The sequence below is a fragment of the Triturus cristatus genome, chromosome 5_2, assembly GCF_964204655.1.
Source record: "Triturus cristatus chromosome 5_2, aTriCri1.1, whole genome shotgun sequence".
Lineage (NCBI taxonomy): Eukaryota > Metazoa > Chordata > Amphibia > Caudata > Salamandridae > Triturus > Triturus cristatus.
Window position 1 is genome coordinate 698,812,330 of NC_140588.1, and position 24,824 is coordinate 698,837,153.

The following is a 24,824-nucleotide window of genomic DNA, read 5'->3' on the forward strand; positions in this document are numbered from 1 at the left end:
AGATGCACAGCAGTGCCTGCAGCACAAAGGCATAAGTAGTTAGAGTAGGGGTCATAGAGTTGCCACTCAAGGAGTGAAGCAATTTGAGCATTCCATCCATTACATCTGGGAATACCCATCCCACTTAATTAAACACTCTAAAGTATTTAGAAAAGTGATGGGTGGAAAGCTTGACTTAATATCAGCTACTGGTAAATACTCAGGCCGCAGTTCAGTCCATCATTATTTTGCACACCATGCCACCTCAGTTTGGACCCAGCCATTTTCAAATCAGACTTGACCCTGCTCCAATGGGAACAGTCCATCCCAAACTGCCAGGCCAAGCCCTCCTTCAACCAAAACACAAGTAACCTAGGACCGATTTCAGCCTAGTTAGGGCTCATCAGTGGGGCATAGCTTGGCTTTAGTGACAGTGTGCACGAGCCCAATGCCTGGGAAAACCCGTCACACTTAGGGCAACAAACAATAGTATACACAAAGTGAATGGTGGAATGCTTGAATTAATCTAAGCCACTTGTAACTACTAGTGCCACCTCACAATCCATGGTTATTTTGCACACCATGCTACCTTAGTTTGGACTCAGCCAAATGCAAATCAGTCTTCACCCTGTTCCAACGGGAACTGTCCAGTCCGAACTGCTTTGACCGAAACTCAAACAATCCAGGACTAGTTTTTCCCTGATAAGGGCTAAAAGTCAGGTATAACTAGATACCAGTTACACCGTGTGCACAAGATTCATGTCTGGGCATACCAGTCCCACTAAGGGTGACACATTAAAGTATACAATAAAGAAATGGGTGAAATGCTTGCACTAATCTTAACCATGGGTATTTACTTGGGCTGCATTCCAGTTCATTGTTATATTGTACACCATGCCACCTAAGGTTGGAACCAGACGTATTCCTCACGTTTATACATAGGCGTCTATATGCCACAACCAACATCTGGAGGAGTTAGACAGGCAGGTTGCTGCAGGCCTGTACTAGGGCACTGAAATCTGGCATCTCAAGTGCAAAAGGACAGAATTGGAGTTCCGGTCCTGTAGGGACAACAATCCTCTTCATGGAATACCGGAGTTCATGAAAAAAAGCTAAATGAACCAGTTCTTGCAGGTCTTCTTGCTCAAGCTTTTAAATATACATATTACTGATGCATTAGAATTCCAAAGGGTGCATATATATTGGCCCAGATAATAACAGAACTTTAACAAACAATGGGTCATCATCACCTGTCTCCTTAGACACCAGCAAAGAAGGATGGGGGCCCTTATACACATGGTGGACTGATAGCACATAGTATCACAGACTTTTCTCACAACACTGCTAAAAAAAGAAAGAAGTTTTTATCACTAGGTCCATGGGTGCGACAAAATGGCATTATGATTGGTCTGCTGGAACCAGCAATCATGCTTCTTATAATAAATTACCACGCTCTTAAATGTAATGATCATGAAGGACTAGTAGATGTTCTGGATTCCTCGAATGTGGCACCAATTGAGTTCACCTATTTCCAGACTGGTAGGGATCTACAGAGCTACAGTACTAAACCAGATGTTCGGCAAATGGGCAGATCCCACCTTCCTTTGCTGAAACATTCTGCTCACCGTAGAGGCTCTGACAGGGATGGCATCAAGCAAGTGTTGGAGGTGTTGACTCCACTCAAAGACTAAGCCAGAGACCAGGGGGACTAATGAAGGAGTATTAAATGCAGCTGAAGGTTTATATCCTCACACTTGAGCTTCAATATGTTGTTTGTTGAGTACCTTATACAGGGTAGGTCAATGGGCATTTGATCTAATAAGGATCTGTTACTGCATATGATCAATGCATGCACAAACCTAGGTCTGGTGAGTGTAATGGTTGGAAACCTCTCCTCCGTATGACTAATGAAGATCACATTGAAAGTGTAATGAGATAGGCCGCGCAGTTCCCAGACACAATTGGGTCGGCTGCGGGTGGGACAGTCCCCTCTGTTTGATCTCCCACTCACTGGCTCGATTGAGTCATACTCTGAGATAGTTGTGCATTCGTGAGCCCCAGGCACCTCCCTTAAGGCCAAGAGTAGCAATAAGGTTAGTTTGTATTATTTAGGGATTAGGTTCCATTAATTGTAATCTCAGCCAATGCTCCACTCTCTCTTGAGATCATCTTTCCCCAACCCAGCATTTCCAGAGGTCTGCAGAGCTCTTATCCACACTACACTTTTCAGCACCTGATATATGACAGCCCAGAGAACTTGCAGTAACGCAGAACGCTACAATAATGTTAATTTTTTTAATATGCTTTTGCATTAATATACACTTAGAAGAACCCTTCATTTCTCTTTGGCTCATAGAGATCCGAAATCTGCATCACGGAAAATACTTCCTATGAATGTGAATGAATTATCTCATTTAATAAGAGGAAAAATATCCTACAGTATTTACATCATCAAAATACACACATAGTCCTGATACAGGAGAAGCATCTCCCACCACATCAAGCAGACAAACTGAAAAGGGATTGGGTGGCCAGGGTAGTAAGCAGTTGTAGGACTAATCGGGAGACCACCACCCAAGATCAAAACACTGAGCTCTCCAGGTAATGTGACATGGCAATACTCATTTATCCATCCCTCCCCCACAAGATGCTTAAAACATGGACCAATACAGTAGACAACTATGTTTGCCTGAAACTAAAAATGATGGACCAAACTCTGATAATAGACTTCGTATACATCCCTAAAAATAAGTCCTCTTCCTGGCACAGACACCCAGATAGCTGACTGAATTTGGCAGGACGAGGGTTGTTATGTGCGAAGACTAGAACCTTGCCCTTACACTATCCTGGACAGGGCTGGGCACATCAACAAAAGTTATGCAAACGAAAGAGCGCTGCTATAGGACATTATGGGTGATCACTCATTATCAAGATGTATGGCGCATTAAACACCTTAGTAAGTCTCTGTCACTTGTACATGGCACTTCATTTCACATGCTTCGGTTCCGTTCTCTACTGAAATTCTTCCAGGGGGATCTCTGATGATGACTCTGTTATATTAGACATACACTTGGGTCATAGACTTCCAACACTCTCCATGTGGAAGACTAAGAGGCAGTCCTCCAATTACAGGTTCCCAGAGGAGAAATGTACGTTGAACTCGTGTGTTGATTTCTATAGGCCTGAAAATGAGCAATCAATTGCATCACCACAAACAGTATGGACAGCAGGCATGGCAAAAAGGGGAGGGGCTTCTCATAGGGGATTCAGCCCTAGCCAGAAAAGAGGCCCTGAGGGAACGAAAGCGCCATGAGGGTTCTCTCACCACCTTAGGCATAGTATGCCCAATGCTCTACCCATATCTGCTGCTACAGCTACAGGCAGAGACATTCACACATAACTTGCGCTTCCATAAAGCGGCTGAAAAGGCTCTTGAGACACTACGAGCAAGGTGCAGCAAAGAGCGATAGAACTGGCAATTCTCGTTCTCCGGAATAATGAGGGGGAATTTCGGATCCAACCGGAGGACATCACAGATACATTTGCCTCGTACAATAGGGCATTATATGAGGCAACTCCTGGTGACTCATCAGAGGCAGGAGATGAATTCTTAGCCTCAATTAATATCTCCCACATTACAGATGAGGTCAAGCAGATGTTTCTTCTGATGAAATCAACAAAGCCATAGCCAGTCGTTCTATGTGTATGTAAGTCGCCAGGGGAGGTGGCTTTCTTGGCGAATGCTACAAAACATAAATCATAGGTATCCCCAATGTTACATCAGGCATTTGAAGAAGCCGACACAACAGAGTCCCTGAGTCTCTGTAGTATCCTCGTCCAAGTAGGTGTAGAGTTCTTGCGAAGTTAATTTCTGTGAAGCTGCCACCGAATAAGCTTCACCTCACCATCACAAAGCCAGCTCAACTGACACAATTTTACAAATATTAACATTCCAGCAATTACCTCGCCACATTCCACAGAACCTTCTTACACCAGAAAACTACATTAGATTTCCCCTTTAAAAAAACAACAACAAACAAAACAACAACAAAAACGAGGCCAAAAAAATAAAATGGATACAATGGAACCAAAGAGAATACTGATAAAATAATTTATATAGATCTTGTCTTGCAAAATAAAACATGAATAAAATGATCTATTTCTAAACATGTTTTTAAAGCTTTACCAAGAGGTTAGTACAGATATACTTAAAGAATACATATACGAGTAGTAAGAAAAAAGTCATAAATGTTTGATTGTTTTAACAAACAGCTACCACCTTTCTGGGCTTGAGCAGCAAACGCCTGAAACATTTGCTTCTCTGAACTTCTCCATTTTGATCCTCCTGATAACAAGAACATTTAGAACTGTTCCCATCCACACCACTTCTCTCTCAGGATGCGAGACCATTAAGGGCAGCACCACTCCTACTTTTCATCACTCATCCCACATTCCACCAATTACATTCATTGACACTGACAGCATTACCACAAACTTTGTCAATCACAACTGGACCACTATATTTTTCTCCACCTTTCTTAACATCCAAACCCTTCCTTATGCGAACTGCATCACCTACTTCAAAATTAGCTTCGCCCATGGTTAATATTGTCAAAAACGTCCTTCTGCGTGGTCTTAGTCTCAACAACATTCTCCTTGATATAATACTCCTCCACTGACATACCAAACGTTACCATTTACTAATCCGATCCGGGCAAATTTTAGTAGCAGACTTTCCACCTCTCAATAACTCAAATGGAGATACCTGAGTAGAACTCTGGGGACTGGTGCGCTAAAAATTAACATGGATTGTACAGCATTCAACACAACACACCTGTTGGCACTAGCCCAATTAATACACTGAAACAAAACTCAATTCATGCGCTCAACTTGACCATTGCATTGAGTATGATATAACAACGCTCTCAAATGTTTGACATCCCTAGATCTTAGAAATCCTTTTACTTCTTCATTGACAAATTGCATACCATTGTCTGACACCAAAAAGTCTAGAAACCCTTCATGCATGAAAATGTATTTCGTAAATTCAATCACTACATTGGCATTAGGCTCTGATACACATTTTACCTCAGGCCACTTAGAATAAAAATCAACTAGAACCAACGCAAAATGTGACTGACTTGGTAAAGCATTGAAAGGTCCAACTAGGTCAATCTCAACCTTCTCCCAGGCCCTGGATGGACATTCAATAGGATGTAATGGGGACATCCTCACCACCAAACTCTTATCAGAAGTGGCACAAATAGCACACTCAACAAACAAATGATCAAACTCTTTGTCCATAGAGGGCCACCAGAATATTTGTCTCAGATGATGTTTAGTAACGGGCCTTCCTAAGTGCCCCTTTTGTGCTACCTTAATAAGCTTATACTTCAACCCAACAGGAGGTACTAACTTCTCTGCTCTTACCCACAGGCCATCTACCACTGACAATTTATCCCAAACCTTCCAAAATGGTTGACATGAACTCTCAAGTGATCCCTCAGAGGGCCACCCTTTAGTTACATACTTCATAATTTGTTTCAGATTCGTATCAGCAAGGACTTCTGACCTCCACTCCAACTCTGAAACGGCACACTTGTTCTCCAAATCAAGCCCTGCAATCAAACAACTCTCCTCACATGTGTCTTCCTCATCTTCCACACACTCCCGTTTTGACGGATACCTAGACAGGTAGTCGGCTCTCGCATTCTTCACACTCTGAATGTGGACTAATTAAAATGATATTGTAACAATTTGTTGACTGTCTGGCAATGCGAGGAGTCTAGTCTCTCATTTTGTCACAGCTCTATATTGTAACCACAGGTTTGTGATCAGTTTTAATAGTGAATCTTGTTTCCCACACAAATGGTTTACATTTTTGTATGGCCCACCAACAGGCCTCCAATTCTTTCTCAATGGTGGAGAAATTAATCTCTGCATTTCTCAATGTACTAATGTCCTAGAGGCATACCCAATTGTGTTTTCCCCACTACCATTACATTGCATGAGCACAGCCCCAGACCATGATTACTCGCAACTAGTGTAAAACAACATGGCAACCTGGGATCAAAAGGTATGAAAAAAGCATCCTGGGACCGGTTTTGGAGTATCACCCTTCAATAGATGCCAGTTTGCAAAGAAATGTAAATCAATAGATTGATGGATTTAGGCCCAGATCTCTGTACTGGGTGAATGTTTGACATTGTTCAACATTCTGTCCAACAATTGTTTTTTTTGCATTAGAAAACATTGGCAGCATGTTTTAAGGACTTTACCATTTAATGAGCCAAAAATCTTGTTTATAAAGAAAGACCTCCCATCTCTAAATGGCAGCTGCTTCAACATGACGCCCCATAAGCTGGAACGCAATGCACTCTGGCAATGGACCGCAATCGACACTGACGCTGCCTTCCACTGGAACACAGGATGCGTCTGGTCAGACAACGGGCCTCACGAACACCACTACTGCTTGTCGCGCACGTGCGATGCCCGCTGTGAACACAGCAATAACTACTGGCAACCTGCAACTGGCATGGGTGCATTCATCCCCCAGTAAAAATTAAATGTTCAAAAACCAAAAGATTTGCCGTTATGATAGCTCCTGGAGAAAGTCAAACTTTGTGTCACTTGTGGGTCCTTGTGCAGCTCCTGTTCTATTCATCAACAAAAGCTGTGGAATCCTTGTCCAAGGAAACATGATACAAGTAGGTGTAGAGGTGTACTTCATGCATAGCTGCCACAGAAAAAGAGTCATCTTACCATCACAAAGCCAGATCAACGGACAGAATTTTACAAATATCTACATTCCAGTAATGACCTCACCACATTCTAGAGAATGCTTATCAACCTTCTTACACTGGAATAATACAGCCTCATTTCTAATAAGGCCCTTTTAACTCTGGTACCCAAAGAAGGGAAGGACCATCACGACTAGGGAAACTTTAGACCAATATCACTCATTAATATAGTAGCAAAACTCTATCTGCCAGACTGCGCAAGATGATACCATCTCTCCTGTTCCTCCTTCTAAAGGGGTTTATGTCCCAGGTCAAGTAAAGGATCATGTGCTGAACTGAGAGTCACCTACTGTTCCTGTGAGTATTCTAGTTCTAGCGCCTTATGCCAATAACCTCTGAGCCCTTCATGGGTGTGTGGTAGAGTAAAAGTGTTCTATCAAGAGACCAAATGTCCTTGAGACTACTCCTTTGTGCTTCCCACAGGTTATGTTACACAGATTTGTGGAGTGCACTATCACCAGGGAGGGTATCCTGGCCCTGAGCATGTATTAGTCTAGCCCAGCGGCGTCTCCTCCACTAAGGCGTAGGACGGACGCCCAAATGCTCTGTGAGCGGTTCAAAAAGGAAAAATAAACCGATAATAACACAATGTTATTCTAATTTTTTTTTCTGTCCTGGTTCTGCTAGTTTACATTTTAGGTGCGGGGGTGGCTAGGCTGTCACTGAAGCAGGGGGAGGAGTGGTGGGCACTCTCTTAAGTGCGTATGCAGGTTTGGCCGGACGTCTTGGGCCGGCCAAATAGTCATGCGTACTTACCATGTTTTCCACCCGGCTGTATTGCACAGCTTAAGTGAAGAATTTGCACAGGCTCCCAGTCCCTGTCTGAGCCCCGAACCATGGCGCTCAGACCAATCACGGCGCTGCTGTCATGCTGGTGACAGCAGCTTTGTGATTGGCTAGGGGAGTCTGGGAGCCTGTGTGCTTCCTGCTTCTGGAGTCGACTGAAGTGGACCGAGAGGCAGCAGCCGGCCTGCAGGTTAGTGATTTGTTTTTAATCGGTGCAGCAGGTTATTAAATTGATGAATTCTTGATGACTTTGGGGAGGCTGTTGCTGTTTTCAGGTCAATGAATGTTGAGAGCAGCGATCCAGTACTTGTCAGTGATGCTGTTCCAGTTTCAGGTTGCTGGTCTGGTGGTAGTGCAAGTGCATTGGACCGGGACCGGGATGCTAACTTCAAGACAGGGAAAGCTGGCATGTTCACAGGGTCTCTCTTAAGTCTGTTTCTCAAACAATGGTTTAATTGCATATATTTCCATAATCTCTAAAGCCTAAATTCAGTACCCAGGTTCGGAAATGTTTTTAACATGTCATCTATTAGATGCTCAAGTTGTCCAACACCGTTCAAGTCCCACTTCTTCCAATATATACTGTACCTCTCCCCCGAGTGATTTCTGTTGTGTTCCACAACGGTGTGCAGGTATGGACCCAGGTATCGACCCTGAGGAGCAGTCGCGGCTGGCATGACTCGTGGGTGGGGGTGGCAGGGGGTCACGTGGGAAGGGGGTCGCGCACAGGAGGGGGACGGGACGGGTCGAGGAGAAGGGTTAATTAAAAATAAATGTTAGCTTACCTTCACCGGCCCGGTCCTGTGTTGTCTCTGCTTCTCTGCCCCTCTCCTGAACAGGAAGCAGGCAGCCTCCCTCCCCTAAGTCAATCACAACGCTGCAATGACAGCATTTTGATTGGTCGGGACCCTGACCAGCCAGGCGTCTATGAAGAGGCCATTTTCTCCATGTAGGCTGCACGCAGCCTACATGGAGAAAATGGAGAATGTGCATGACTAGTTTAGTCAGCCCCAGACGCCCGACTAAACAGTCAGCACCCTCAGCTGTGGGCAAGCCATCCGCCCCTGCCTTAGAGTAAGCCTGCCAACCCGCCAGCCCCCAACCAAACCTTTCTGCTTTCTTGCAGTGCAAGAAAGCAGTGGGGCAACGCTCCTCCACCCACATGGTGGAGCCGCCCAGTTTAGGAGATCAGAAGCTCTCTTCCATGGTTATAATTTTATGGTTATCTATGTTGCATGGCAGGGATGTGAGTTTGTGTCTCTATAGGATATATAAACTCATGTCACTTGATAGTGTTTCTTTCCTTCGAAGTACTTAAGTGGCCAATCCCTAGTGATTAGTAGCCGGTCTGAGAGTTTAGACAGATAGTGCTAGATAGTAAGTGCCTGTGTGACGGTACGTAAACCTCCTGAATTTGCTCATATTTAGACATGACCTACAAGTTTCTCATATAAACCATATTAATATCAGAGTCTGCAAGTTCAAATAGTGATTTAAGTATCAATACAGGTAACATAGTTCCAATAACATAATTTAATCATGGTATTGTCACCATTTTAATTGACTGCACCTGACCCAGTAGTGACAATGTAAAATGAGACAATTTCAGATTAAAGAAAGAGAACTTTAGCCTATTGGAGATCACATATTATATTGTGACTTGTAACTTTACAAAAGTGTAATAAAAACAAACATTGCAAAAAAAAGCAGTGCTTAGGTAAGGGCAGGAATGCTGCAAGATCACATCAACATGTTCGAAAACTGCCACCAGCTCTAACTTGTTGCCTTTGACAATGTTTTCTGACCATGAACAATCCAGAAATGCCCAGGTGTTCTCTATTTGTGGGAGTGTCCCCACCAAAGACAACAATGAACTTGCTGAACTCACTGTTAACATCGGTATCAATGGGAAAAATACTTTTTTCTGAAGGCTGCAGATACCACCATCAAAGTTAACCCTATCCTCCTTCCTGTGCATGTTTGCATTCATGCACAGGGCTCCACAAAGTCTCTCAGGTACTTTGGTTACTTCGGTCCCTAGTCACCTATGACTGAAGACACATAGAAGTCAGAAAACGGGCCACTTACCCCTGGCAGAAAGGTATAGCCCCTGGCATCACTATGGCAGTGGTGTCATGCATTACTGAGGCCCAAAGCCCCAACAAATGATCCCAGAAGGTTTGTGTTTGGCAGATTTCATGGCAGAGGTCCAGCAGGATCGAGGAGCACTACCTTTTTCTGACCACATTTGAAAATAGTTAAGATGTAAGCAAAGAATTCGATCATGGGGAGTTGGCACACTAAAGGAAAGGACACATGAATTATGTGGTAACGTAGCACCACATTATGTGGCAGAGTTGACTACATTATGTGACATGAAAAGGCAAATTATGCAGCGTCATGTGGCACATTCAGTGGCAATATTTAAAAAAATTTGTGTAATTTTAACACATTAATGCTGTTTAGATATAGGTGTTGCCTTGTTAGTGACAGTTTAACACCTGAAGATAACAATCAGCAACTAAAGGGTAACCACTTAACCTTTGCATAGGGCCTGCCATGGCAAGGCACTTCGTTCACTAACGTTTGATCAATTCGAAATAGTAACAAGGTAACATTTTGTTGAACTGTGCAAATTATGTAGCAGGTGTTCAAATATGTAGCAAGTTTAGAAAATCCATAATCATGCAAAAAACACAGTGGCAGCAGAATCGCATAATCCCAGTGACCCGAGCCAAAGGAGGCAGAAACAGGGTGGGGAAGTTAGGGGCTTGAATGGAGAGTTTTAGGGAATCCAGCCTCCCTAAAGGGGATCTGTAGACTGGATCCAAAAGAAATGGAGCCAGAACAGAGGGTGAACAAGATTGTTTGAGATGCACACATAGGTCTGAGTTGGCACAGCCCCTGCCAGCAGTGGACTGGCAGGCTGGAAAAGGAGACAGTGCTTGAAAGCAGCACAACCCCGGGCCACCAAGGCTGCCCGGTAGGGGCTCAGGGGACCCCCTTTATCCCGCAGGGCACTGTTCTCCCAGCTGCTGGCCACTGCGCCATCCACAGTTCTTCTCTGAGGTGACGAGCTCGATGGTGGCAGCACACTGGCCTCATCAGAACCTTACCAAGATGTTTCCAGGTGAAACAGTTCTGTCACGTTTCATGTTCCTCAGGGGCATCCAGTGAAACTGACAGAACGTCTTCAAAAAAGGGAAAAGTACTGAAACTATTAATCAAATGATGACAAATATAAACAAGTCAGTACAGAAGGGACTTAACCCGCTGGATACCAGTTAGCAGTTGCAATTGACTAGTAGTATCAACTGATGTTCATTCTGCCGTTCTTTACTAATAGCCCTGGGCAGGATGAGGCAAAGTCGATTTTGTTTCTGAAGTTTTCGTAAAGGAAGTTTCGGCTTTAAGTTTGGGGTACAGTGCGCTCTACATTAGTGGACCCATCATACCAAGGGATCAGCCGCTGTGTTTCTTGTACTTAAAAGGTGAAGGGGAGTCGGATGTGCGGATTCCGACCATTCGTTCCTACTGCAGATGTCAAGTGCGGCCACGCTTTGCAAGTCCGCTGGTACCTAGTTCCAGGAGACCCCATGGATGGCGCAACTAAACTTCAAAATACAGCGTTATCCAGGCTCCAGGGCTTATTTCAATTTGACAACGAGTGCCGGCTGCCAGTGTTGTGCTGTGAGGTATGTTTTGCTTGCTTAACAGCCATACAGCACACCCTTAAAATACTTGTTTGATGACTGTTTTTTATTGGATTTGTAATTTTACACAAACCCATTAGTCGCTGCCATGACTTGAAACATATCTGCCCATTTTATTATTAGCCTCGTGAGCCTACACCCTTAGGGGCTTATTTACAAGCCCTTGCGCCACTTTTGCGTCATTTTTAACATGAGAATAGTGATGTATGGGTGGCGCAAGGGGCTTGTAAATAAGCCCCAGAATGTCTCCAGCGAGTTAGAGACAGCAGCTCTCACCGTTCATCATCTCTGCGCTGGCCTCTAATTTCATCCATTTGCCTTTCATGAAGAAACCTCTTCAGAACGACGTTACCTCAGAGGCCCAGCAACTTCAATGCATTCTTTTCCTTCTTAGCAACGTCGGTCTTCTTCAAGTTTATTCTGACCAATCGCCATCTAGTGGAATTGATTGGTATTTTTCACATCAGATTCTGCAAAATCTATTAAAAGCCTTAAAACCCTTTCTCTATGTCGCAAACTACAGTGATTCGCAAACTTCTTCCGGGTGCACCATAGTGCAGTTTAAATCACAGTGATAAGCATACTTTATTTGAACACTGTCATATTTGTGTGGAAACCTTGACATTTTTGTATCACATCAGTAGCATTTAACAAAATGTTCTTTCAAGTCACAGGGTGTATTAAGGAAAACTAAATTTTACTGTCATTATTTTTGTTGTGCTTATGATGGAAGAAGAGACAGAGGCAGTATCAATCAGTAAAGTCAGTGGCTACTCCTCCTATGTTTTTAGCACAAGCTGTTCCACCCGCAGTTGAATGACTGAATTCCTTAGAGGCCACTGATGGTTTGAACTTCAGAGCTTCAAATGATTGCATAAGGAAAAGAAATTCAACATGTTTTCAAGTGTATTCCAATAGTTACAGGGCGAGGCAATGCACAGATTGGGAATACTTATGTAGAAACTAAGAAAAGACTAGAAACATATTTTGGAAAGCAGATCAACGGAGTTATGCAGAGACATACATTTTACACACAGTCCCAGAAAAGTCATGAAAGAGTAGATCAATTTATCACCAGACTACAAGAGTTATGTCAGACTAATGTGATTTTGAAAACATGATGGACCAAATGAACCGAGATCAATAAATAGTTCAATGCAAAAACAAAAGAATGCAGGAAAGGTTATGAGCTACATGTAGCCAACATTAAAAGAAGCAATTAAAATTGCAAAAATAGTGGACGAATCAGACTCATGCATGAGATAAATTTAACAAATTCATGTAAAGATAAGTGATGAAGTAAATGCTGTAGAAAAGAAACAGAACACAACAACGGCTTTCAAGAATCAAGATAAAAGGGAAAAGAGCTTCATGGAAAGATCTAAAGATAAACTGAGCAAATCTTACATCAAACCAGCATATATAGGATGCTACAGATGTGGCAGTATGTCACAAATGGCTGGTTTCAAAAGATGTTTTGTGAGGGATAAAGAATGTCGGAAATGTGGTAGGAAAGGACTTATCAAGAGTGAGAAAGGATGGATACAAATCTAGAGTGGCTTGCGTAGAGAAGGAACAAGAAAGAGTAATGTGCATCAAAAGTAAATAAGACTTGAGAAATAATAGGCCAACAGATATTTTTTTTGTGAATGGTGCACTCATAGAATTGATGGTTGATCGTGGATCAATGTATACTATAGTTTGGCACTGTTTATTTGACAGAGTATGGCCGCATATCTCGCTACAGTCCAGTGACATACAGCCAAAGGGGTATGGAGGGGAAGATATACAAATCTTAGGATTTGTTGATTCAACATTTTCAGTCAAAGGTCAGGAGACAGCAGGAAAGATGTATGTATTGCACAATGGTCCAGCCATATTTGGTTGGGCTCAGCAGTATGATTTGCACATTGTACTTAATCTCAGATCTAATAAACACAATTTAGTTATCCAGGGTAACAAGGAAATAGATGCAGTGTTAAACAAGTTTTCTGATGTCTTCAAAGAGAAAATAGACTGACTTAAAGGTTACGTTCGCGAAACCAAATTGAAGGAGGGAGTGATACCAGTAAGGCATAGTTTGTAGAAATTTCCCACCGTAGTCTGGGAAGAAGTGAAGAAAATGTTAGAGGATATGCAGAATGAGGGCATCATAGAGCCTGCTGAAACCTCAGAGTGGCTAACTCCAGTGGTTATAACAAAAAAGGGGATGGCTGTTTAAGATTTTGTGTTGACTTGAGGAGTTTGAACCAGTGCATAGTGATGAACAGTTTTCCTTTGCCGAGCATATTGGAATTTATCTTTTTACTCAATAATGCTAGATTTTTCACCAGATTAGCCTTAAAATCTGATTATCAATAGATTAAATTTCACTCCAAGTTAACAACGTTCACTGCTTTCATGACAATGTACGATGTGTTTCAATTTACAAGACTTCCTTTAGGTTTGGCATCAGCTTCCAGTGTATGCCAATGTATGATGAGTAATTGGTTTAAAAACATGTCAAACATGTCCAATGTTTGTTTTTTCAAGATGATTTTCAAACTTTATAGTGCCACAGAAGAGGAACATAGTGGTACTTTGGTGAAAGTACTACCAATACTAAGGGAAGCTTGTTTGACACTTCGCAAAGAGAAATGTCAGTTCCTGGTAACCAAAATCGAGTATCTTGGATACATCATTACTGGCCAAGTTGTGAAGCCAAAGGAAGAGCTAGTAAAATCCAATAGATTGGCACAAGCTCCTCAAAGAAAAGACCAATTATACTTAGGCTTTCCTATTTTCAGTTTCTATTTTTGGTAAATTCTGTTTTTTTTTTAGTGTTTTCAATACCTTAAAAGATCAGTGTTTATCAGTGGTTACACATTTTCAAGCCATTAAAAACAACAGAAGCCGTGTTTTTCTGGTGTTTATGGAATGTTTTGCTTTTAATTATTGCTTGCTTTCTGCACTGATAGTGCATGTGTATAGATAGTGTGTGTACAGGGTATATGAGGTCCAAATACAGTTTTATGAATCAAACTTATTTTAGTACACCATACAATACTTATTAGTTAGTCTTTGGTCATGCGCGCTTACTCTTTCCTTCCCATGTAAATGTTTATCTGTGAAAAGGCCCTCTCAACATTGGCACTTCTGACAGGCAATGCCAAAACAGCCTTTACACAATTTGCTAACTCTGGCCAAAGACATAGCTCTCCAAGCCCATATTGGTGCATCTGAAGCTTGTGATTTTCGAGGACATGTTCAGTAACATATGGGTTTAATTGGGTGCATATGCCCTCAGTTATTGAAGCGGTCAAAAGTGAAGCAGTAATTTTCAAAGCCTGGAGAAAATTCAGAAGGGATCTAGAACTTGTGCAGAGTACCTCAGTAAAGCTTCATTAACTTCAAATGCCATGGTTGGTGAATGAATATTTCTATGCATCATTGCAAGCCATTTCCCATGCACTGTAAAATAAAATTTCCTGAATTGCTCCTCAACATTTCTGTGCTTACCAAGTGGCAAGAATTCTAACATGGAGCATGTTGCTGTGCCAAAGTCACTAAAATTGTCGCCCAGCCTACTCTCAAGGAGATGCTTCACATCCACACCAATTACGCTGAACACTTTGTAGACAAGGGTGTTTTCATACTCTAGTTTTTTTATAATGTCCACTTCAACAGTCATGTTTTCCTGTAAAAACCTAAGTATGCAGCAGACTGTACTTTTCACACTACTATCAATATGTGACCGACAATCATCACTCTTCTTGCCTTTGGCATCATCACTGAGCAAAAAGTCTTTAAACGGTCGTCACATGGATAATATAGCATTCACAACCTCTAGGACTGAGAACCACCGGCTAAATAACACAGTTAGGATGAATCTTTCTTTGATGCCACACAAAGAACAAAATGAAAAATATTTGCATTTTAGTTCCCGGGCATAATGAAACAGTGCACCAGAATGGACTATACAGTCATAGCATTCTTCATTAACTCTGAAAATTGTAAAGATGCTTTCAGCATACCATCTTGCATGTGACAAGGGTCTCTTACAGGGAAGCACTTCAGCTCAGGTATTGATTTTGATAGGTCATCATACAACGTTTTCATATACGTAGCTGAATTTCTGCAAATACAAACAATATCACTCCAATCTATATTGAACTTGGTAGCAACTTTTTGCAGCAGCATTCCAAGTGACACTGCGTTCCATGTTTACCAACCATCTGTGTCATGTTTTCACCACTATGTTAGATGCATGGTGACAACACTCTTTTCACATATACCTGTCACTATACCTTGCATTGAATGTTTAAAGCCTGGGGTGTTTGACAATTCACCTACAGTCAATACTGGGCTGATGTTTCAAAGAATTTCACCCATTCTCTGTCTGTGGGCATATGTGATGATACATATTGGGAAAGATTCTTATGAAACAAGCCAATTTACCTATCCGTGAAATCAAATGTAGCCAAAATTTTAAATATGATTTTGAGATTTCCAGATTCTCTACAGTTTACAAAATAAATGAATAAGACCTAAAACATGCTTCTAAACACTGCATCTTTAGACCAAAGACCACAAAACTGAAAAAAGCTAAAGGAAGAAGAAACAATATATTAGTGACATCCCTAAACAACAAAACTCAAGCAGAATAATGTTAGCCCAGTCTTTCTTGCTGCTGCCTTGTATAACAAAGTTACATGGTATTGGTCCCTTCAGGAAGAAATAAAAAAGACTAGTTCACTCATCTTTTCCTTCCTTTGAATGGCACTTATGGCCATATTATCAAGGAATGGCGATAACATTATCGCTGCTTTAGCGGCAGGAAACTGCTGCTGAAGCGGCGATAATAGTCTTGATAATATGCCCTTGTGAATTCCCATAGAAGCCCAGGTTCACACCAGAACCTGTGCTTCTATGGGAATTCACAAGGGCATATTATCAAGCCTATTATCGCCGCTTTAGCGGCAGTTTCCTGCCGCTAAAGCGGCGATAATTTTATCGCCGTTCCTTTAATATGGCCCTTAGATTGTGGTTGAGAAGGTTTTTTTCAGTGCTTATATGTTTACACTGGTGATGGCTGTTTTCCTCTCTGTGGGGTTGTATCAGTTATTATAGGTTTAAACCTAAAACCAGATAGCCTAATTATACTCTTTCATGGGGTTAATAGAACATTATGCAAAATGTATTCACAATTATTCTGAGAAAACAGAACCTTTAAGAGAATTATAAAGAAAAGGAAGGGGGTTTGTATGGGGTGAGAAACATGTAAAAGCATTTGAAAACATCAAAAATGAAATTGCAAATTCACAGATTTTGACACCATTTCATCCCAAGAGCACAAGCATATTAACTGCTGTTTCTAGTACTCATGGATCACGGCAGTCTTATTACAGAGCAAAGGTGGAGTTGAACGTCCAGTGGAACTTTGCTTCTAGATCTTTGAGTCTTACTGAAAGCAATTATATGGTCATTGAGCATGAAGCATTAGCAGCTGTATGGCAAGTATTTCCATATGTATTTATGGGGAATAGGGTTTACATTATGTACTGACCACTAATCTTTAATCAAGGTTTTACAAACAGGGGGCCGACAGAGTCTGTACTAGATTAGCTAGATTTGCTTCTCGCTTACAAGAATTTCATACAAAGAAGAGTATATGGCTGGATGGAAAAATGTGCAAGCCTATTGCTTGTCTACATTGCCCCTTAGCATTGTGGGCAGTGGTGAATCAAAGTATGATGACACCAAATGTGTACATTCCAATGTTGAAGATGAATTGGAAGGAGAGAGAAGTGCTATTTAAATGAGGAGTGGGAGCAAGCTGCACAGTCTGATGCAATTTTTCAGAATTTGGCAAGCAGTATTCGCGTACGGTGGAAAAGAGAAGCAGTTATGGTTGCTGCATTGTTCCGCTACATGAACCTACGAAGTGAATTAAGCATGAGTGGACAAATACCTCAATTATGATCATTGAAAAATATGTAACACCTTAGGGGGTGAAAAACAATTGATTAAACATACATTTTACACACAGTCCCAGAAAAGTCATGAAAGAGTAGATCAATTTATCACCAGAACATGAGAGTTATGTCAGACTAATGTGATTTTGAAAACATGATGGACCAAATGAACCGAGTTCAATAAAATAGTTCAATGCAAAAACAAAAGGATGCAGGAAAGGTTATGAGCTACATGTAGCCAACATTAAAAGAAGCAATTAAAATTGCAAAAATAGTGGACGAATCAGACTCATGCATGAGAGAAATTTAACAAATTCATGTAAAGATAAGTGATGAAGTAAATGCTGTAGAAAAGAAACAGAACACAACAACGGCTTTCAAGAATCAAGATAAAAGGGAAAAGAGCTTCATGGAAAGATCTAAAGATAAACTGAGCAAATCTTACATCAAACCAGCATATATAGGATGCTACAGATGTGGCAGTTTGTCACAAATGGCTGATTTCAAAAGATGTTTTGTGAGGGATAAAGAATGTCGGAAATATGGTAGGAAAGGACTTATCAACATTGAGAAAGGATGGATACAAAACTAGAGTGGCTTGCGTAGAGGAGGAACAAGAAAGAGTAATGTGCATCAAAAGTAAATAAGACTTGAGAAATAATAGGCCAACAGCTATTTGTTTTGTGAATGGTGCACTCATAGAATTGATGGTTGATCGTGGATCAATGTATACTATAGTTTGGCACTGTTTATTTGACAGAGTATGGCCGCATGTCTCGCTACAGTCCAGTGACATACAGCCAAAGGTGTATGGAGGGGAAGATATACAAATCTTAGGATTTGTTGATTCAACATTTTCAGTCAAAGGTCAGGAGACAGCAGGAAAGATGTATGCATTGCACAATGGTCCAGCCATATTGGGTTGGGCTCAGCAGTATGATTTGCACATTGTACTTAATCTCAGATCTAATAAACACAATTTAGTTATCCAGGGTAACAAGGAAATAGATGCAGTGATAAACACGTTTTCTGATGTCTTCAAAGAGAAAATTGACTGACTTAAAGGTTACGTTCATGAAACCAAATTGAAGGAGGGAGTGATACCAGTAAGGCATAGTTTGTAGAAATTTCCCACCGTAGTCTGGGAAGAAGTGAAGAAAATGTTAGAGGATATGCAGAATGAGGGCATCATAGAGCCTGGTGAAATCTCAGAGTGGCTAACTCCAGTGGTTATAAACAAAAAAGGGGATGGCTGTTTAAGATTTTGTGTTGACTTGAGGAGTTTGAACCAGTGCATAGTGATGAACAGTTTTCCTTTGCCGAGCATATTGGAATTTATCTTTTTACTCAATAATGCTAGATTTTTCACCAGATTAGCCTTAAAATCTGATTATTAATAGATTAAATTTCACTCCAAGTTAACAACTTTCACTACTTTCATGACAATGTAGAATGTGTTTCAATTTACAAGACTTCCTTTAGGTTTGGCATCAGCTTCCAGTGTATGCCAATGTATGATGAGTAATTGGTTTAAAAACATGTCAAACATGTCAAATGTTTGTTTTTTCAAGATGATTTTCAAACTTTGTAGTGCCACAGAAGAGGAACATAGTGGTACTTTGGTGAAAGTACTACCAATACTAAGGGAAGCTTGTTTGACACTTCTCAAAGAGAAATGTCAGTTCCTGGTAACCAAAATCGAGTATCTTGGATACATCATTACTGGCCAAGTTGTGAAGCCAAAGGAAGAGCTAGTAAAATCCAATAGATTGCCACAAGCTCCTCAAAGAAAAGACCAATTATACTTAGGCTTTCCTATTTTCAGTTTCTATTTTTGGTAATTTTTTTTTTTTTTTTAGTGTTTTCAATACCTTAAAAGATCAGTGGTTATCAGTGGTTACACATTTACAAGCCATTAAAAACAACAGAAGCAGTGTTTTCTGGTGTTTATGGAATGTTTTGCTTTTAATTCTTGCTTGCTTTCTGCACTGATAGTGCATGTGTATAGATAGTGTGTGTACAGGGTATATGAGGTCCAAATACAGTTTTATGAATCAAACTTATTTTAGTACACCAATACAATACTTATTTAGTTAGTCTTTGGTCATGCGCGCTTACTCTTTCCTTCCCATGTAAATGTTTATCTGTGAAAAGGCCCTCTCAACATTGGCACTTCTGACAGGCAATGCCAAAACAGCCAGTACACAATTTGCTAACTCTGGCCAAAGACATAGCTTTCCAAGCCCATATTGGTGCATCTGAAGCTTGTGATTTTCGAGGACATGTTCAGCAACATATGGGTTTAATTGGGCGCATATGCCCTCAGTTATTGAAGCGGTCAAAAGTGAAGCAGTAATTTTCAAAGCCTGGAGAAAATTCAGAAGGGATCTAGAACTTGTGCAGAGTACCTCAGTAAAGCTTCATTAACTTCAAATGCCATGGTTGGTGAATGAATATTTCTATGCATCATTGCAAGCCATTTCCCATGCACTGTAAAATAACATTTCCTGAATTGCTCCTCAACATTTCTGTGCTTATCAAGTGGCAAGAATTCTAACATGGAGCATGTTGCTGTGCCAAAGTCACTAAAATTGTCGCCCAGCCTACTCTCAAGGAGATGCTTCACAACCACACCAATTACGCTGAACACTTTGTAGACAAGGGTGTTTTCACAGTCTAGTTTTTTTATAATGTCCACTGCAACAGTCATGTTTTCCTGTAAAAACCTAACTATGCAGCAGACTGTACTTTTTTCACACCACTATCAATATGTGACCGACGATCATCACTCTTCTTGCCTTTGGCATCATCACTGAGCAAAAAGTCTTTAAACGGTCGTCACATGGCTAATATAGCATTCACAACCTCTAGGACTGAGAACCACCGGCTAAATAACACAGTTAGGATGAATCTTTCTATGATGCCACACAAAGAACAAAATGAAAAATATTTGCATTTTAGTTCCTGGGCATAATGAAACAGTGCACCAGAATGGACTATAAAGTCATAGCATTCTTCATTACCTCTGAAAATTGTAAAGATGCTTTCAGCATACCATCTTGCATGTGACAAGGGTCTCTTACAGGGAAGCACTTCAGCTCAGGTATTGATTTTGATAGGTCATCATACAACGTTTTCATATACGTAGCTGAATTACTGCAAATACAAACAATATCACTCCAATCTATATTGAACTTGGTAGGAACATTTTGCAGCAGCATTCCAAGTGACACTGCGTTCTATGTTTACCAAACATGTGTGTCATGTTTTCAACACTATCTTAGATGCATGGTGACAACACTCTTTTCACATATACCTGTCACTATACCTTGCATTGAATGTTTAAAGCCTGGGGTGTTTGACAATTCACCTACAGTCAATACTGGGCTGATGTATCAAAGAATTTCACCCGTTCTCTGTCTGTGGGCATATGTGATGATACATATTGGGAAAGATTCTTGTGAAACAAGCCAATTTACCTATCCGTGAAATCAAATGTAGCCACAATTTCAAATATGATTTTGAGATTTCCTGATTCTCTGCAGTTTACAAAATAAATGAATAAGACCTAAAACATGCTTCTAAACACTGCATCTTTAGACCAAAGACCAAAACACTGAAAAAAGCCAAAGGAAGAAGAAACAATATATTAGTGACATCCCTAAACAACAAAACTCAAGCAGAATAATGTTAGCCCAGTCTTTCTTGCTGCTGCCTTGTATAACAAAGTTACATTGTATTGGTCCCTTCAGGAAGAAATAAAAAAGACTATTTCACTCATCTTTTCCTTCCTTTGAATGGCACTTAGGGCCATATTATCAAGGAATGGCGATAACATTATCGCTGCTTTAGCGGCAGGAAACTGCTCCTAAAGCGGCGATAATGGGCTTGATAATATGCCCTTGTGAATTCCCATAGAAGCCCAGGTTCACACCAGAACCTGTGCTTCTATGGGAATTCACAAAGGCATATTATCAAGCCTATTATCGCCGCTTTAGCGGCAGTTTCCTGCCGCTAAAGTGGCGATAAGTTTATCGCCGTTCCTTGATAATATGGCCCTTAGATTGTGGTTGCGAAGGTTTTTTTTCAGTGTTTATATGTTTACACTGGTGATGGCTGTTTTCCTCTCTGTTTATGTTTATGTTTATGTTTGTGCAATTTTTAAAGCGCGCAACTACCCAAAGGTGTCTCGGCGCTCAAGGGATGGAAATGGTGCTAACAGCAAGTAAATCAAGGTGAAAAAAGCCAGGTTTTCTGTGGGGTTGTATCAGTTATTATAGGTTTAAACCTAAAACCAGATAGCCTAATTATACTCTTTCATGGGGTTAATAGAATATTATGCAAAATGTATTCACAATTATTCTGAGAAAACAGAACCTTTAAGAGAATTATAAAGAAAAGGAAGGGGGTTTGTATGGGGTGAGAAACATGTAAAAGCATTTAAAAACATCAAAAATGAAATTGCAAATTCACAGATTTTGACACCATTTAATCCCAAGAGCACACGCATATTAACTGCTGTTGCTAGTACTCATGGATCACGGGCAGTCTTATTACAGAGCAAAGGTGGAGTTGAACTTCCAGTGGCCTTTGCTTCTAGATCTTTGAGTCTTACTGAAAGCAATTATATGGTCATTGAGCATAAAGCATTAGCAGCTGCATGGCAAGTATTTCCATATGTATTTATGGGGAATAGGGTTTACATTATGTACTGACCACAAATCTTTAATCAAGGTTTTACAAACAGGGGGCCGACAGAGTCTGTACTAGATTAGCTAGATTTGCTTCTCGCTTACAAGAATTTCATACAAAGAAGAGTATATGGCTGGATGGAAAAATGTGCAAGCCTATTGCTTGTCTACATTGCCCCTTAGCCTTGTGGGCAGTGGTGAATCAAAGTATGATGACACCAAATGTGTACATTCTAATGTTGAAGATGAATTGGAAGGAGAGAGAAGTGCTATTTAAATGAGGAGTGGGAGCAAGCTGCACAGTCTAATGCAATTTTTCAGAATTTGGCAGGCAGTATTCGCGTACGGTGGAAAAGAGAAGCAGTTATGGTTGCTGCATTGTTCTGCTACATGAACCTACGAAGTGAATTAAGCATGAGTGGACAAATACCTCAATTATGATCATTGAAAAATATGTACCACCTTATGGGGTGAAACACAATTGATTAAACATACATTTTACACACAGTCCCAGGAAAGTCATGAAAGAGTAGATCAATTTATCACCAGATTACGAGAGTTATGTCAGACTAATGTGATTTTGAAAACATGATGGACCAAATGAACCGAGATCAATAAAATAGTTCAATGCAAAAACAAAAGGATGCAGGAAAGGTTATGAGCTACAGGTAGCCAACATTAAAAGAAGCAATTAAAATTGCAAAAATAGTGGACGAATCAGACTCATGCATGAGAGAAATTTAACAAATTCATGTAAAGATAAGTGATGAAGTAAATGCTGTAGAAAAGAAGCAGAACACAACAACGGCTTTCAAGAATCAAGATAAAAGGGAAAAGAGCTTCATGGAAAGATCTAAAGATAAACTGAGCAAATCTTACATCAAACCAGCATATATAGGATGCTACAGATGTGGCAGTATGTCACAAATGGCTGGTTTCAAAAGATGTTTTGTGAGGGATAAAGAATGTCGGAAATATGGTAGGAAAGGACTTATCAACAGTGAGAAAGGATGGATACAAATCTAGAGTGGCTTGCGTAGAGGAGGAACAAGAAAGAGTAATGTGCATCAAAAGTAAATAAGACTTGAGAAATAATAGGCCAACAACTATGTTTTTTTGTGAATGGTGCACTCATAGAATTGATGGTTGATCGTGGATCAATGTATACTATACTTTGGCACTGTCTATTTGACAGAGTATGGCCGCATGTCTCGCTACAGTCCAGTGACATACAGCCAAAGGGGTATGGAGGGGAAGATATACAAATCTTAGGATTTGTTGATTCAACATTTTCAGTCAAAGGTCAGGAGACAGCAGGAAAGATGTATGTATTGCACAATGGTCCAGCCATATTGGGTTGGGCTCAACAGTATGATTTGCACATTGTACTTAATCTCAGATCTAATAAACACAATTTAGTTATCCAGGGTAACAAGGAAATAGATGCAGTGTTAAACAAGTTTAACTCCAGTGGTTATAACAAAAAAGGGGATGGCTGTTTAAGATTTTGTGTTGACTTGAGGAGTTTGAACCAGTGCATAGTGATGAACAGTTTTCCTTTGCAGAGCATATTGGAATTTATCTTTCTACTCAATAATGCTAGATTTTTCACCAGATTAGCCTTAAAATCTGATTATCAATAGATTAAATTTCACTCCAAGTTAACAACTTTCACTGCTTTCATGACAATGTACGATGTGTTTCAATTTACAAGACTTCCTTTAGGTTTGGCATCAGCTTCCAGTGTATGCCAATGTATGATGAGTAATTGGTTTAAAAACATGTCAAACATGTCAAATGTTTGTTTTTTCAAGATGATTTTCAAACTTTGTAGTGCCAGAGAAGAGGAACATAGTGGTACTTTGGTGAAAGTACTACCAATACTAAGGGAAGCTTGTTTGACACTTCGCAAAGAGAAATGCCAGTTCCTGGTAACCAAAATCGAGTATCTTGGATACATCATTACTGGCCAAGTTGTGAAGCCAAAAGAAGAGCTAGTAAAATCCAATAGATTGGCACAAGCTCCTCAAAGAAAAGACCTATTATACTTAGGCTTTCCTATTTTCAGTTTCTATTTTTGGTAAATTCTGTTTTTTTTTTAGTGTTTTCAATACCTTAAAAGATCAGTGGTTATCCGTGGTTACACATTTTCAAGCCATTAAAAACAACAGAAGCAGTGTTTTTCTGGTGTTTATCGAATGTTTTGCTTTTAATTATTGCTTGCTTTCTGCACTGATAGTGCATGTGTATAGATAGTGTGTGTACAGGGTATATGAGGTCCAAATACAGTTTTATGAATCAAACTTATTTTAGTACACCATACAATACTTCTTTAGTTATTTGGTCATGCGCGCTTACTCTTTCCTTCCCATGTAAATGTTTATCTGTGAAAAGGCCCTCTCAACATTGGCACTTCTGACAGGCAATGCCAAAACAGCCAGTACACAATTTGCTAACTCTGGCCAAAGACATCGTTTTCCAAGCCCATATTGGTGCATCTGAAGCTTGTGATTTTCGAGGACATGTTCAGCAACATATGGGTTTAATTGGGCGCATATGCCCTCAGTTATTGAAGCGGTCAAAAGTGAAGGAGTAATTTTCAAAGCCTGGAGAAAATTCAGAAGGATCTAGAACTTGTGCAGAGTACCTCAGTAAAGCTACATTAACTTCAAATGCAATGGTTGGTGAATGAATATTTCTATGCATCATTGCAAGCCATTTCCCATACACTGTAAAATAAAATTTCCTGAATTGCTCCTCAACATTTCTGTGCTTACCAAGTGGCAAGAATTCTAACATGGAGCATGTTGCTGTGCCAAAGTCACTAAAATTGTCGCCCAGCCTACTCTCAAGGAGATGCTTCACATCCACACCAATTACGCTGAACACTTTGTAGACAAG